The 15,445-nt window shown below is 46.0% G+C and overlaps 1 pseudogene; it reads right to left on the minus strand.

Annotated features, from left to right (window-relative positions):
- Positions 1 to 215: 215 nt before the first annotated feature.
- On the minus strand, positions 216 to 334 carry LOC143925901 (5S ribosomal RNA; annotated as a pseudogene).
- Between the last annotated feature and the right edge of the window lie 15,111 nt (positions 335 to 15,445).

Below are 15,445 nucleotides of genomic sequence, written 5' to 3' on the forward strand. Positions count from 1 at the left end.
ATACTCATTTGGTTCTGGTACCATGAAAAGGTTTACATAAAACCCCAATCCCTGCTCTCGCATAGGAACCCCTAAGATAAATATTTTGAGACAAAAGATGTTCCAATGCTTGAAAGAGAGACTTCTTTTCCTCTGGAGTCTGTGAAAACTAGGAGACGGGGACCTTCTGAACTCAAGTTTGTACCCTAAAGTTATTGAGGAAGTCACTCATCTGCAGCCTATGGCACCTGGCATTCCTAGGTGGTCTCCCCTCCAGGTACAGACCAGGTCCGAACCTGCTTAGCTTCTGAGATCAGACAAAATCGGGCACTTTCAGGGTAATGTGGCCGTAGGCTCCGACACTCTTCCTGGCAGACTCTTGAGAACTGTGGAAATCTTCCCCTCACTCGAGCGAGCGAGGTGCCCCCTTATAAGGAGGCTTCAGTTTCCTTCTTGAACTTGACGGCAGGGGCCGCAGATGCTCCTGGCACTGGAGAAGGAGCTTGTTTAAATTAAATATGTTTACTCCTCTTCCAAATGAAAAAAATGTTGGATGTATTTATCCAAATCATCCCTATACAGCCGTTCACCGTGAAAAGGAAAACTAGCCAGGAGCTTTGCATGAAGCTTCGGCTGACCAATTTTTCAACCATAAGATTCTATGCTTATGCACCAGCCAAGCATAAGGCGTGAGGCTTGAAGAATAGAATCTCTCATGGCCTCTATTGCCAAACATAATGCCACTGGTAACTCGGATAAATCCTGGGCCTGCTGATCAGGAATAACCTTGAGCATCTGTTCAGACTGGTCTCTCAAGGACTGACATACACCAATTGCTGCTAACGCAGGTTGAGACATCAGAAAAAAAGTGTTTTTTTTGTTTTGTTTTTAATAGGCATTTCCAACTTTTTGTCCATTGAATCCCTAAGCATTTGAGCATTGTCTATCAGACAGGTCAAACTTTCATTCACAGAGTATATAGTAGCGACAATTGCTGGTATCTCCCACTTCTTAGTGAAGTTTTCTTCCATAGGAAAAAGTGTTAATATCAACCGACTCAATGAAGAGTAGCAAAAAATGTGGCGTGGACAATTTCAGTAAGAATTGCACCATCAATCTTTCAGATTGTGAAGCTGATCCCCCTGCATTTGACCCCCCTTCTGACTATAACCTATGCACAAATGCAGAGGGACTACCAGAAGAAACCACATCCACTGCTTGAGCAAATAGTCTAGCAACTTCCGCTGCTATTTAATGCTCAGCCTGATGCTTTTAGTAAATGTGCCAAAGGAATACCTGTGTCACCACTTACATGCCTCTTTTTAGCTTTTGTGTCTCCCCGACAGCTGCAGTCAGCAAAAAATTGAGCCTTTTAAAAACACCCCTGCTCTGGACATTGCTGCACGCCAACGCTGCGCTAAACTATGCCCACTCCGTGTTTCCACCATGCCCTCCTCTTTTTAAAACAAACATCTTACCGGAGTCCTGTGATTGCTAGCCGGAGAAAGGTCTGTCAGCGTCTGCTGACACAGCATGATCTGAGAAAGCATGACAAGGTGCTCTATACAGCCGCCAGTGGTGACTTTTAGGCATGACAACATTGACTTTTTAAAGGAGACAATTCATAAGAAACTTTAAAATTCTTTAGACTGCGCCACTTACCTTTCCCACCGCAGGAAATTCTGTGGTAAAACCAACAGACCCAATCTTCACCTCTCACAGTGGGCGCCGTTTAAAAAACCTTCAAGAACTGGGTCCCCCTTTTTATCAGGGGATCCCACTCCTGGACCCGTAATAGCACCCCGCCAGAAAAAAACGTATGGCTGAAAAAACCAAAAGCACTAGATCTCGGGGTCCCGCTCTCTAAAAAGAGAAGTGTTACGGGCTAAACCTTGTTTCGTCTGCCACGAGGCCTGAGTACCATTCAATTTGGCCTAAAAACACCGTTTGAATGGATCCGGCTGCATAGCTAGCCCCAGCAAGGATTGCTCCAGTGAAGCTCAGTACAGCACATCTTTTCTCGTGACCAACACCTTAGACACTGGCAAAAAAACTGAGGTACTCCCAGTAGAGGGAGGGGTTATATAGGGAGTGAACTTCCGGTCTTAGGGTGTGCCAGTGTCCATCACCTGAAGGTGGCCTTTAACCCACATAGTAATTACTATGGCTCTGTGTCCCATGATGTATGATTAAGATATAGGCCCAGGCACTTGAGCAGCCCATGAGATATTTACCAGGAGACATGGAGAGCATGGGGGCGGTAGAATGTAGGGGGGTGGAGAACACGGGGAGTGCAGAGAATACTAAGGGGGCCAGAGGGCACTAGGGTGGAGAGCACGGGGGAAAAGCACAGGGGGGTGGAGAGCACTAGGGGGAGCCGAACAGCACAGGGGGGGCTGGAGAGCACTGGGGGTGGTTGGAGACCACGGGGGGCTGGAGAGCAATAGCAGAGGCAGAGAACACCAGGGGCAGAGAGCACAGAGAGGATGGAGAGCACTGGGGGGGTCGGAGAGAACTTAGGGGGCGGGGATCATGGGGGGCTGGAGAGCACAAGCAGGGGCAGAGAACACAGGAGACGAAGAGCACAGGAGGGCTGGAGAGCACTGGGGGGGGGGGGGGCGATGAGCACAGGGGGGCCTGAGAGCACTGAGAGGGGCTGGAGAGCACAGGGGGGCCTGAGAACACGGGGGGCTAGAGAGCATGGGGAAGCTGAAGAGCACTGGGGTGGGCTGGAGAGCACGGGGTGGCCAATGAGTACAGGGAGCCTGAGAGCACTGGGGGGGAGGGCAGAGAGTACAGGGGCTTATAAGCACAGGGGGGCCTGAGAGTACAGGGGGCTGGAGACACTGGGGGGCTGGAGAGTACAGCGGGTTGGAGAGCACTGGGGGAGGGTACAGGGGGCTGGAGAGCACTGGGGGCAGAGAGTACAGGGGGCCAAAGAGCACAGGGAGGGGCTGGAGAGCTCTGGGGGGGGGGCTGGAGAGCACAGGGGGGAGTTGGAGCTCACTGGGATTGGTTGGGGTGCACTGGGGGGCTGGAGAGTACAGGAACGGCCGGTGAGCACTGGGAGGAACTGGAAAGCACTGGGGGGCCGGAGAGTGAGGGGTAGCCGACAAGCACAGGGGGGCCTGAGAGCACTGGGAAAGGCTGGAGAGCACAGGGGGACCGGAGACAACTGGGGGCTGGAGAGCACTGGGGGGGCCAAAGAGTACAGGGAACTGGAGAGCACCGGGGGGCTGGAAAGTACAGGGGGCTGGAGAGCACTGGGGGGCCAGAGAGTACAGGGGGGGCAGGAGATCACTGGGAGGGAACTTGAGAGCACTAGAGGGCAGTAGAAAGAAGCAGGATATTAGAAGCAACTGCATACACATTAGAAGAATCCATGTCTTTATTTTTCTCCTACATCCTCTGAATGCCCACGGGAGAGAAAGAATGAGAAGCAGGCATTCAGAGGCTGTAGGAGAAAAATAAAGAGATGGATTCTTCTACTTTGTATGAAGCTGCTTTGCCTATCCAGGTGCACGCATGGGGAGCCGCAGCTCACTTTCCCTCCTGTCCGGCGGCCGTGTCTCGTGTAAATTCTCTCCCTCTTTATGATCACAGGTAACGTGACCTGTAGTCTCTGCCCCCCCGGCTGAACTGAAATGGCAGCCAGCTGGCCGCTGAGAGGCTGGGTGAGCAGCTGGGTCTCAAGGAGCAGGTCAGCTGCCTTGGCCCCACAAGCAAGTGCCCGGTGTGTCCTATGGCCAGTCCAGGCCTGCATCACAATATGAAGCAGCTAAAAACAAATACACAATCACTCTCCAGTCCAAAGACCAAACAAAAAAGCAATATAACATACTAATAACAGTAATATAATCGAGGAAAGGCTAATAAAACTTATTAAAAGTGTCTTGAAACACATGATCATCAAATATGCATTATAGTTACAAAAGAATATATATCACAATACTAAATGTAAACCTAGAGAGGAAGAGAACTAGTATGTTCAGGACCGATGATAGATGTATACTAAAGGCATAGTGATGCAGAAAATGCATGCCAAGCATTCCAACATGCCTACCAACTATGACCTCCTGAAAAAAGGGAGCGCATGCATGTAGAAAACATACACACACGTGCGCATATACATGCATACATACATATGTCCAAAACACTCACGCCTACATAAAAAATAATAGTAAAAAATATAAAATATATTATGTAAAGAATAAAAAAAAATACTGATATATATCAATACGTGGAGAGTTGTCCCCAATAAATCATAAAATGGTTTTGATATCCAATTCCTAATTTAACCCCCCCAGACGCTCAAGTATTTAAGGTGAAAATTCAGTAGGCTTCCCTACAACATAGTCTTTGAAATCTCTCAGCCTGGGAATCGCAGGGAGAAATACTCTATAACCCAAACTTTTAATCCTTCCGTGGATTTGTTTGTGATGTGTAAGGAAATGTCTGGGGACACTATTGTCAGCTACATCTTTCTCAATGAACCTTCTGAATCAAAATCTTATGATTTATAGGAGGACAGCTCTCTACATATTGATACAGATTTTTTTATGTTAGAGCTCCGGACGCTCCTGCCATGTGCTATTGTGGCTACTCTCCAGTCCATCTAGACGGCTGCTCCATTCTACCAGCCAAGTGTGCAGTATACAGCATTTTTAGATGTATTTTCTGAATAAATTTCTGTTTATGCGCGACATATCCAATGCCCTCCATTATTGTTTACAAATCCTCTCTACCCCCACACACATATACCCTTCTATCACAAATAATCTTAGTTTACCACTCAAAATCCCCCCACTCAGCACAAATCCTCTCCTATCTCTCCCAATTCAAATGCTTTTGCCTGCAAACATCCTCTTCCCAATATAAATCATATTGTTCCCACACACAGAATTCAGATACAGCAGCAGATGTTCATCTTCCCAGGCCCCGCCTCCTTTTCTGTCATAAAACACATTAGAGCCGAGTAGGAACCTAGAGAAAGCGTCCCTCAGCTCTGGCGATAACTGTTCTTTTCTAAAAGGCAGCTGGTGAGGAGAGATCCCAGCGCTACAGTATTGGTGATCACGGTGCCCTGCAGGAAATGCAAGTACATACCCCGGGTGCCCGGCAATACCACTGCCACCCCATCACATAGCAAAACACATACCCTGTACTGAGAACTTCATTGCTCTCACCATCAATCCCTATAAAATAAGCTGTGAAAAACACTAAAAAATAAGGACACAGGAAATCTGAAACGATCAGGTTATACTGCCACCTTACAGGTGCTTGGGACATTAGTACATACAAACATCATTGAACCAGGCTCCTTTAAAATTCTTCCACTAACTAGAACAGTGATAGCAAACATTGGCACCCCAGATGTTTTGGAACTACATTTCCCATGCTGCTTAACTACACTGCAGAGTGCCTGAGCATCATGGGAAATGCAGTTCCAAAACATCTGGGGTGCCAAGGTTCGCCATCACTGACCTAGAATTTCCCAATTTTGTTAGCAAGCAGTAGAAAAATATAGACAAAAATCATGGACAAAGAACTTAAGAAAAAAAGAAACAAGGTCTTATGCTACTGGAGAAAGCTTCCCTATCAAGCAATTTCATTAATTCCAGCACTCGAAATGTGGTGCATATTATTAGGTGCACAATGCACTCATTACAATATGCAGGTTGTACCATCTGTTAAGGATGCGTATTGGTGAGCACTATTGTGATATCAGTAACTATAATGTAAAACAAGGAAATTCTATCAGATTTTCAATTCCATAGCATAGAGAAAGTCAATCAAATTACAGGAGGAGATTCCCACAGGTACCTTTTGGAATGCGAGGCCTGGTGGATCCATAGGTTGACCACTGGGATATCAGATATCATGAAAGTTGTGCTTTTTGTAGAATTTTATGAAGTCTGCTTTGTTATGCATTGTCGTATTTTTTAACAGATTATCTTTGATGGCTCATCTGCGCTTTATTCAGGTTTTTAGAAGGTGGAGTCTATAAAATGATAATTGTGATGGGATGTTTGTTCTGGCTGAAACACATTAGAGCAGTCAACTTAATGGATATTATGCACGGTCCCTGATCATGTGACAGTTGCCACAATACGATGTAAAGTTTGATTTTCAGGGGTCCCAGCTGTTGCACCAATTAATCCCAAAGCTATATCAGATCATCTTGGTTGAGTACGGGGAGTTTTTCTGTGTCCCTCAATGAACATCAAGAAACAGATCATTACAGTAGGGACAAAAAATGTAGTCCTTTAAAAGGACACAGGAATTTTGGAATTGCAAACAGTTAGGACAACCAAAACAGCTGAAGAGTGGGCAACAGCCACTGAGAGGTCTAAGGGATGTGGAGACTATCTGCACATCAAAAAAAAATGTTTTTACCTCGTCAAGTACCAAAAAAAAAAATGTCTGAATGGAAATTTTGGAAAGACAAAATCGAAAAGACAGTTCATGTTCCAGAAAATAGAAAGGATGGGGATAGGACCGAGAATGATTCAGAAGGTGAGGGTGCTATACAACCATCCAAAGACATGCATAAAAGTTAATGGTCAGGAGTCAGCGCATTTTGAAATGGAGAGGGGTACAAGGCAGGGGTGTCGGCTGTCACCCCTGCTGTTTGTGCTAACATTGGAACCTCTTCTGGCTGCAATTCGGGATAACACAGAAATAGCAGGGGTAAAAGTGGAGAAAGAAGAATATAAATACTCCGCATTCGCGGATGATATATTATTTTATATAAATAACCCTAAGACGTCCTTGCCAAATTTAATAAGCCTGTTGGAACAGTATGGGGATGTATCCAATTATAAAATAAACCGGCTTAAATCCGAGATACTGAATATTAACATCAATAAAAAGGAGGCTCAAATTATGCAGCGGAAATGGAGTTTCCCATGGCGGAATGATCTTAAATATTTGGGAATAAAGCTGGCGAAAACCGAGAAGAAAATGTATCAGATTAATTACATCCCATTACTGGATGAGATTCAGGCAGAATGTAAGAAATGTAGCTATAGACCACTATCGTGGTTAGGGCGAATAAATTAATTAAAGATGACATTATTTCCATATGAAAGCTGGATGCCACTTTCGGCAAAAAGGCCGGATCGGTCTTTAAAACTATCCGGTCCGGAAAAATAACGCAAAAGGGAGCCCTGACTGATAAGGCCTCCATCTCACTGACCCTCCTGGCAGTTGTTACTGCTACCAGAAACACTGTCTTCAGAGTAAGTTCTCTCAGAAAACACTCCTTTAAAGGCTCAAAGGGGGGTCCAGTTAAACTCTGTAAAACTAAAGATAAATCCCATCTGGGAAAGGACAGACCCTGGACCGGTCTCTGTCTGGACAGGGCCCTAAAGAACCTGACTACCCATGGGTTGGCAGCCAAATGATCTTCCAAATAAACACTGAGGGCTGATACTTGACCCCTAAGGGTACTAATGGATAAGCCTTTATCTGCCCCACATTGTAAAAATTCCAAAACTGCGGAGGAGCTCCGTACTGGGAAAGAGCTCTCTGCGCACCACTTGTTGAAACGTAACCAGACCTTTTCATAGATCTGGCGAGTTTCCTTCTTCCTACTGTCCAGGAGGGTAGAAACTAGTCTCTCTGAAAATCCTTTAGATTTTAATAAACCTTTCTCAGTAGCCAGGCCGCTAACTTCCACTGGCGTACTCGTGGGCAGAGGACTGGCCCCTGAGAGAGGAGATCGTCCCGAGGGGGGCAAGAGTAGGGGAGGTTCTACCGCCAACTGCTTTAGCATTGAGAACCATGCTCTCTTGGGCCAATGTGGAGCCACCAGAATCAGAGATGTGTTTTCCATTTGAAACTTCCTCAGAACTGCTGGCAACAACGCTGGAGGTGGGAAGGCATAGCAAGTTCTGAAGTGCCAATTCTGGTTCAAGGCGTCCACACCTAAGGCTCCCTCTCCCCTTTTTAGGGAGAAAAAACAGGGGGTTTTTGAATTGTTTCTGGACGCGAAAAGGTCCACCTCTAGAGACCCCCATCTCTTTATTATGAGATTGAAAACCTCCTGGTTGAGAACCCAATCGCCCTCCCTCAGCCTTTCAGCTGAGAAAGTCTGCTGCCACGTTTTTCTCTCCCCTCAGGAAAACTGCTGAGAGCGAAAGGGTGTAGGTTTCGGCCCAGCTCAGAATCTCTGTCGCTAAAGACAACATGGCTCCACTTCTCGTGCCACCCTGCTTGTTTAAATAGGCCACTACGGAAGAGTTGTCCGACCGCACCTGAATGTGGTGACCCCAGAGCTCTTTTTTGAAGAATCTGAGGGCTAGTCCCACTGCCCTTAATTCTTTCCAGTTGGACGATCGAGTCAACTCGTCGTCCTCCCAAGTGCCCTGGGCTAGAAGGGAACCCAAATGTGCCCCCCAACCTTTTCCACTTGCATCTGTGGTCACTACCCGAGAAACCGGGATGAGCCACAGATGCCCTTGCGCCAGATTCGTCACTTTCCTCCACCACCAGAGGGATCTCTTTACCTGGTGTGGAATATGTACTAGGGTGTCTAGAGCCTCCTGACTGTGGTCCCACACCCCTAGGATGAAGGTCTGTAGGGGACAAAAATGTAGCCCTGCCCACTGCACTGCTGGGAGGGTAGATGTAAGGAGACCCAATACTGACATCAGAACCCTTATGGAAACCAGCTGGTTGCTCTGAAGAGAGGCCACCGCTCTGTCCAGCTTTTGTACCTTTTCTCTTGGTAGAAAAACTCTCAACAGTGTTGAGTCCAACAGGAAACCTAGATAGGAGATCTGTTGTGAGGGGATCAGGCTGGACTTTTCCAAGTTCAGAAGCCACCCCAGGTCTGTAAGGACCCCTTTGGTTAGATCGAGATCCTTGACCAACTGTGTTGGGGATGCTGTAAATAAAAGCAGGTCGTCCAGGTAGGCTATTATACATATCCCTTGGAGCCGAAGAAAGGCCATGGCTTCTGCCAGGACCTTGGTAAAAATGCGGGGTGCAGAGGATAGCCCGAATGGCAGGGCCTGAAACTGAAAATGTACTGTTTCTCCCCCTAAATCTATGGCAAGGCGTAGAAACTTCTGCGAGGCCTCCGCTATAGGGATGTGTAAATACGCGTCCCTTAGGTCCAGAGATACCATGAAACAGTTGCGGGGCAGAAGAGCCTTTACTGAAAAGATCGACTCCATGCGGAATCTTTTGTATGTCACTGAGGCGTTCAGGGGCTTTAAGTTCAGAATCAATCTGAACTTTCCTGAGGGTTTTTTCACTACGAAGATGTGAGAATAAAACCCCCTTCCCTCTTCTGCTTTTGGGACCCTGAGAATAACATCCTGATTCTCCAATGCCCTCAGAGCTTCTAGCAAGGCCTCGGCCTTTACCATGCACCTGGGTAGATGCGTGACAATAAGCCTTTGAGGGGGTGGTCTTAAGAATTCCAAGAGGTACCCCCTTCTTATTACCCCTAAAATAAATTGATTGGGGGATATTGTCTCCCACTGTGGTAGAAAGGCCCCCAGTCTTCCTCCCACTGTAGCTGGAATGTCACTGGGTTTTACGGGGCTGGACAGGAGGGCGAAAAATCGCCCCTCCTCTGCCCCTGCCTTTTTGGGGCCAGGTTTTCTTTTTCCCCTCTGGTTTAGGGGTTTCCCTACGCCCTTGCGGACGAAACCCCTTTTTAGTTTGTACGGGGGTTTTTCGTTTAAGAGGAAAGGATTTTTTCCTGTCCGCTGTCCGGTCTAGAACAGTCTCTAGCCCTGGGCCAAAAAGGAGGTCCCCCGTCAGGGGTATCCCACATAGTTTTATCTTGGAGGCATTATCCCCTGGCCATGTTTTTAACCAGAGGGCCCTTCTGGCCAAATTGGCTAGAGCCGCCGTTCTGCCCGACATGCGGACGGACTCAGCAGAGGCATCTGCTATGTAAGCGATCCCTCGCAGCATAGTAGGGAAGGATGACAGAATGGTTTCCTTATCTGTGCCTGCCTCAATATGTTGTTGGATCTGTGAGAGCCAGTGCTCTAAATTGCGAGCCACAACTGTAACTGCCATTTCAGGCTTTAGATTGGCGATAGCCGAGTCCCACGTTTTTTTTAAGCAGAGAGTCAATCCTTTTGTCCATGACATCTGCCAAGGCCCCCATGTCTTCAAACGCCAAATCTGTGTGTCTGGAGACCTGAGAGAAAGCGGCATCCAACTTGGGATTTTTATTCCAAAGGCATGCCGAGTCCTCTGAAAATGGGAACCTTCTTTTGAGGGATCTAGATAAAAAGGGCTTTCTCTCCGGATCCTGCCACTCCTTTTTAACTGTTTCCATTAAAACTTCGTGCACTGGAAACACCCTTCTTTTTGGTTCCCCCAAACCTGAATACATTTGGTCATGCAGGGTTAGGGGCTTCTTATCCGTCTGGATGCCGAGGGTTGTATAAATTGCCTTTAAGAGGTCCTCTACCTCATCAAGGGATAATTTATATCTGGAGGCTTTCCTGGACCCCCCATCCTGGTCCTCCCCCTCTGAACCCTCCTGGGAATCGGAAGAGGAACTGTCTGGAAGTTCCCTACCTGTCCCTGAAGGGCCTGCAACCTCTGTCCCCCCTGTACTAGCAGGTCGGACCGGAGCAGAACTCTGTGCTAGAGGTGGGGTTGTATCCTGTGGAGATGGACCCGTGGGAAGCTGAAATTTTTCAAAAAGGGACCTAAAAGAAGAGAAGGTGGACGAGAGCTCTTTGACTGAAGCTGCTAGTCCTGACTCCTGTTCAGATTCCCTTTCCCTAACGAGGGAGTCAATACAGCCTTTGCACAACACTTTGGTCCAAGATTCCCCTAAAATGTCCCTACAGGAGGCACACTTCTTTTTAGAGCTATGCGTAGACCTAAAAACTGAAAAAAGACAAAGTCAATACAAAGCTCGGGATACAACCCTGGGAGTGCACTAGACCCTTTTTTTAAAAGAAGGAATCTGAGCCTCCCCTCCCCCCTGACCACCCAGGGGGTCTGCCCCCCCCCCCCATGATAGAACCATACATTGGGGTGGGGGGATCCTAGATAGAGAGTACCCCTCCCCAGGGTGCTCTTACCTTAGGAATGCTGGAGATAGAGTCTGTTGTTTGAGCCTCAGCTTCCGACATGACTGCAGGTGGCTGCTTACTACAGAGTTCCACGCTGCCTGTGCGCGTTCCGAACTCCTCTCCAGCTTTTACCCGGCCCTCCTATCAGCTCCACGACCCGGAACCGGAAGTCGATCGTATTCGAGGTCAAGCCTTCGCTTCCGCCGGATACGACGTCGCCCGTCGTTCGGCCCGCTCGGTTCAAAGAAAAAAAGGGGCGGACTGTACCCTTGTACAGGGTAATCTTTCGAACGGCTTGCCAACTGCATCCCTGTAGACGCGATAGGAGTCCCCCACGACCTGAAGCCGCGCTCGACTAGGAAGGGGTGGCAGTACCTGGTGAGGTAAGTAAACCGTTCGGCCCGCTTGGTTTCGAACGGTTTGAACCCAGCTTTCTCCAAACGAAGCCCCTGCTTCTTTCAACCGGGTTCTTTTTTAACGACAAAACGGCCACAGCCTCCCCGACTGATCGGCCTGGTTCCTTGCACAGTGTCTCCCCGCCGGAGGAAACACTAAAAATGAGGTCCGGCAGGGGAAGTAAGAATTTATGGGCTGGCGCAGTGTTTCCAGAGGAAGAGGAGGAGTCTATCTCTCATAGTGGCTGTCCTCTCATAGTGGCTGTCCTGAAAGACGATTAGGGAAAAGATAATAAATACTTTTTACCAGGTTGTCAAGAGATTGGAGGGAATTGGGTGAAGGAGGAGGCACAACTAAAAGATGTAGTTAGAAAAGGTGTTATAGCACCATTTCACGAGTTGGCACAAAAAAAAAAAAGAGATGATGTTGATTGACGAATGGCGATACACGCAGCTCTCCCTCTTTGTAAAAAAAAATTGCCGCCGAGGAGTCGAACGGCGGAAGAGTTGACCCCTTTGGAACAGCTATGTACATCTAGGACTTCAAGGAAGAATGTCTCGAGATGGTATAGACTGTTATTGGAGGGGGGGAGGTGGGGGTGCCTCCGTTCGTCAAAAAATGGGAGAGGGAATTTGGGACACAAATAGATAAGGTAAAACTAGGAAAAATCTTTAATTTAGTCCCTAATTCTGCCGTAGATATTAAGACAGCAGAGATGAGTTATAAATGTCTGACGAGATGGTATTATACCCCAGAAAAGAATAGTAAATTTCAGCCTGATAGCTCCAGGGAATGTTGGCGGGGATGTAAGAAAATGGGTACAATGGCACATCTGTGGTGGGATTGTCCGAAGATAAAAAAAAAAGTATTGGAACCAAATCTTACTGTATATCAAAGAGATTACAAATAATACTGTGAGCGCTGACCCCTGGGTAGTGTTATTTCATGGGATAAACGGCGGAGCCAAACAATATAGGGAGTCGTTGATCCCACACCTGCTAAACGCGGGGAAAAAATGAATCCCAAAAAAATGTCAGGAGTTAGAGGCGCCTTCAATGTGGGAATGGGTGGATATGGTGGAAAAGACTTATAAAATGGAAAGTCTGAGAGATAGTCTGGACGAGAGGAGCAATAAATACATGGTTGAGAAATGGAAGAGCTGGCAAGAATTTAAGAAGAAGAAGTGGCTTATATCAGAAGGGTTAAAGAGATAAACCTCACACTGGTACAAATAGGTACATATAAGGTAGAGTGGCAGTTTGAAGGGGGTGGTCCACAGAGTAGGGAGTGGGGGGGGGGGGGGGGGTTAGATCTAGCGTAAACAGATCTTGGAAAGGGAGGGATTAGGTTTTGGTTCTAGTTTTATAGTGAATCTTGAATGGAAAATAATCCAAAACAATCTTGAAAAAAAAAAAAAAAGTAAGTAAACTGCCACAATGATGTGAAGGTATGAGAAGGGATACTGAGCGTTAAGCTGATTTGGGTCCTATCGATATTATTGGTTTCACTGAGTTGGCAAAAAAAAGAAAAGAAAGATCAGCCAACCAACAGCAAAAGGCTCACGTTTAGCATTCTAATCCTTAATTTCGAGAAAAAGTCCATGAGGAGGAAGGAGGTTTCCTGATCAGACAGCTATGTATGAGAGCTCTCATAACATAAAGCCCAAATGGATAGAAAGGAATAACCCCCCCCCAGGCTGCAAGACTGGCAGACAGTGATGTGGGAATTTAATGAAGTCGAGGAGGAAAAAATATATCAAGTGTACCAAGGACCTTGACTAAAAGTAAAAGGAAGAATTTCATGAAGATAAAAAGGCTAGTATGTTGGCTTACAAGTGGGACTATGCAAGATTCCAACCTCCTGTAATCCACAGTATAACCCAATGTTTAGACTTCCTGTGTCCCTCAATGGAAGATAAGGTAAGCAAAGTTACCTTCACAAGGTAAGCAATAACATTATTCCTTTTTACCTGGTTCAACAGAACATTTTTTTTCTATTGGCTGACCTCAAACAATAAGTGTTTTAATTATATAGGCACACATGTGTTTTACCTTCTTGTCTCTATGTTCCATGTTTCTCCCCAAATGCAGTGCAGCTTTGTTTAAAAATGAAATGCATACAATTACATGTATTGGCATATCAAAATGTATATAAAAAAGGGAACAAGGATTAAAGTGTAAAGCCTTGTACACAGGATCAGTTTGTTGGCAAAGTGTCAGACTTTTGTCCGAAGGGCGTGTGGCAGGAACTTGTTTCGCATACAAACGGTACACAATTGTCGGCCAACACAGTGACATACTACGAGGAATTTCAGCTCTTGAGCGCCACCCTTTGGGCACCTTCTGCTAATGTCGTGTTTGGTGAGCATTAATTCTGAGCATGCCTGTTTGTACTTTCAACTTGTGTGACGGACTTGTGTACAGACGATAGGAAAAAAATCTGACAAATTTTACTAGCCTGCCATCCAACAGTTGTCTGATGGAGTGTACTAATGGTCAGATTTTAGGCCAACAGTCTGACATCACACAATTCCCTGCCAAAAATCCAATAGCATGTACAAGGCTTAATTCCAACCTGAAACTAAAATCTCTGCATCTACAGACATCCACGAACTAACACGCACCTTATTAGCCCTGTAAAGAAGAAATCAGTATACGCACTTTTTTTTTTAAGCAGATCTGTCCCGATCTCCAGTGGCGGAAGCTCTGTAGGAGGACACAGCCGACAGCAGCTGTGAAATGAATGGAGAGTGATGTCACCCATAAGTTACTATGGGGCTTTTGTTGTCGGATGTGTCCTCTGCACCCGCCTCCACAGCGAAGCCACGGCCGACAGCTCAGCGTGGGATCGACTTCAAAAAAGGTATGCATTCAGATTTCTTCTTTAAAGGGCTAGATAGGTTAGTGTTAGATCGTGGATGTCTGTAGATGCAGGGATTTTAGTGTTAGAGTGGACTTCTACTTTAACTGTTTCTGGACCACCCCACGTACTTTTACTGCGGCAGGGTGCGCAAAAATCACATAGCTGATGTTGTGCACACTGTCTAGGGGGAGCGCCAATCCCGCTGTGATTGGACATAGCGGGAGCCAATCAGCAGGTCCAGCAGCCCCCTCAACCCGCAGATCGTTCACAGGAGAGGCGGAGAAACAGTGTGCCCAAGTAAACCAAGCACACCGCTGCTCTGTCAGGGAGGAAGAGAGAGGTTGTTTCAGCTAAGCTGAACTCAAAATCTTTTTTTTTCTTCCAGTCAATCCACTCCCCCAGTTAGAAAACACCTACCAGGGAACACATTTAACCCCTTGATCGTCCCTGTAGTTAACCCCCTCCCTGACAGTGTCAGTTATACAAGGATGAATGCTTTTTTTTTTTTTTTTTTTTTTTTTTTTTTTTAAGCAACGATCACTGTATTGGTGTCACTGGTCCAAAAAAAATATCACTTAGGGTCAGTTTTGTCTGCTGCAATGTCGCAGTCCAAAAAAACCCATTACCAGTTAAAACAATTTAAAAAAAATGTTTTAAGTCTCTAACTCTATCCCCTATTTTGTAGACGCTATAACAGAAATGCAAACCAATCAATATACGCTTATTGGGATTTTTTTTTTTTTACCAAAAAAAGGTAGCAGAATAAATATCGGCCTAAACTGAGGAAGAATTTGTTTTTTTTACATTTCTTTGTTGGGATATACATTATACCAGAAAGTAAAAATAGTTTTTTTTTTCAAAATTGTTGATAATTTTACATTTATAGAGCAAAAAATAAAAAAAATAAACCACAAAAGGTAATCAAAGACCACCAAAAAGAAAGCTCTATTTGTGGGGAAAAAAAAAGGACATCAATTTTATTTGGGTACAGCGTCACAGGACTGTGCAATTGTCAGTTAAAGCGACGCAGTGCCATAGCACAATAAATTTCCTGGTCAGGAAGTGGGTAAAACCTTCTGGGAGCTGAAGTGGTTAAGTTGAGAAAAAAAAAAAAAAAAGAAAACAGCATTTTTGCTTGTACAAGATCTAGA

This window comes from Lithobates pipiens, unplaced genomic scaffold (assembly GCF_037356315.1).
Source record: "Lithobates pipiens isolate NorthernLeopardFrog02 unplaced genomic scaffold, aLitPip1_a1.2 Scaffold_22, whole genome shotgun sequence".
NCBI classification, from domain to species: Eukaryota; Metazoa; Chordata; class Amphibia; order Anura; family Ranidae; genus Lithobates; species Lithobates pipiens.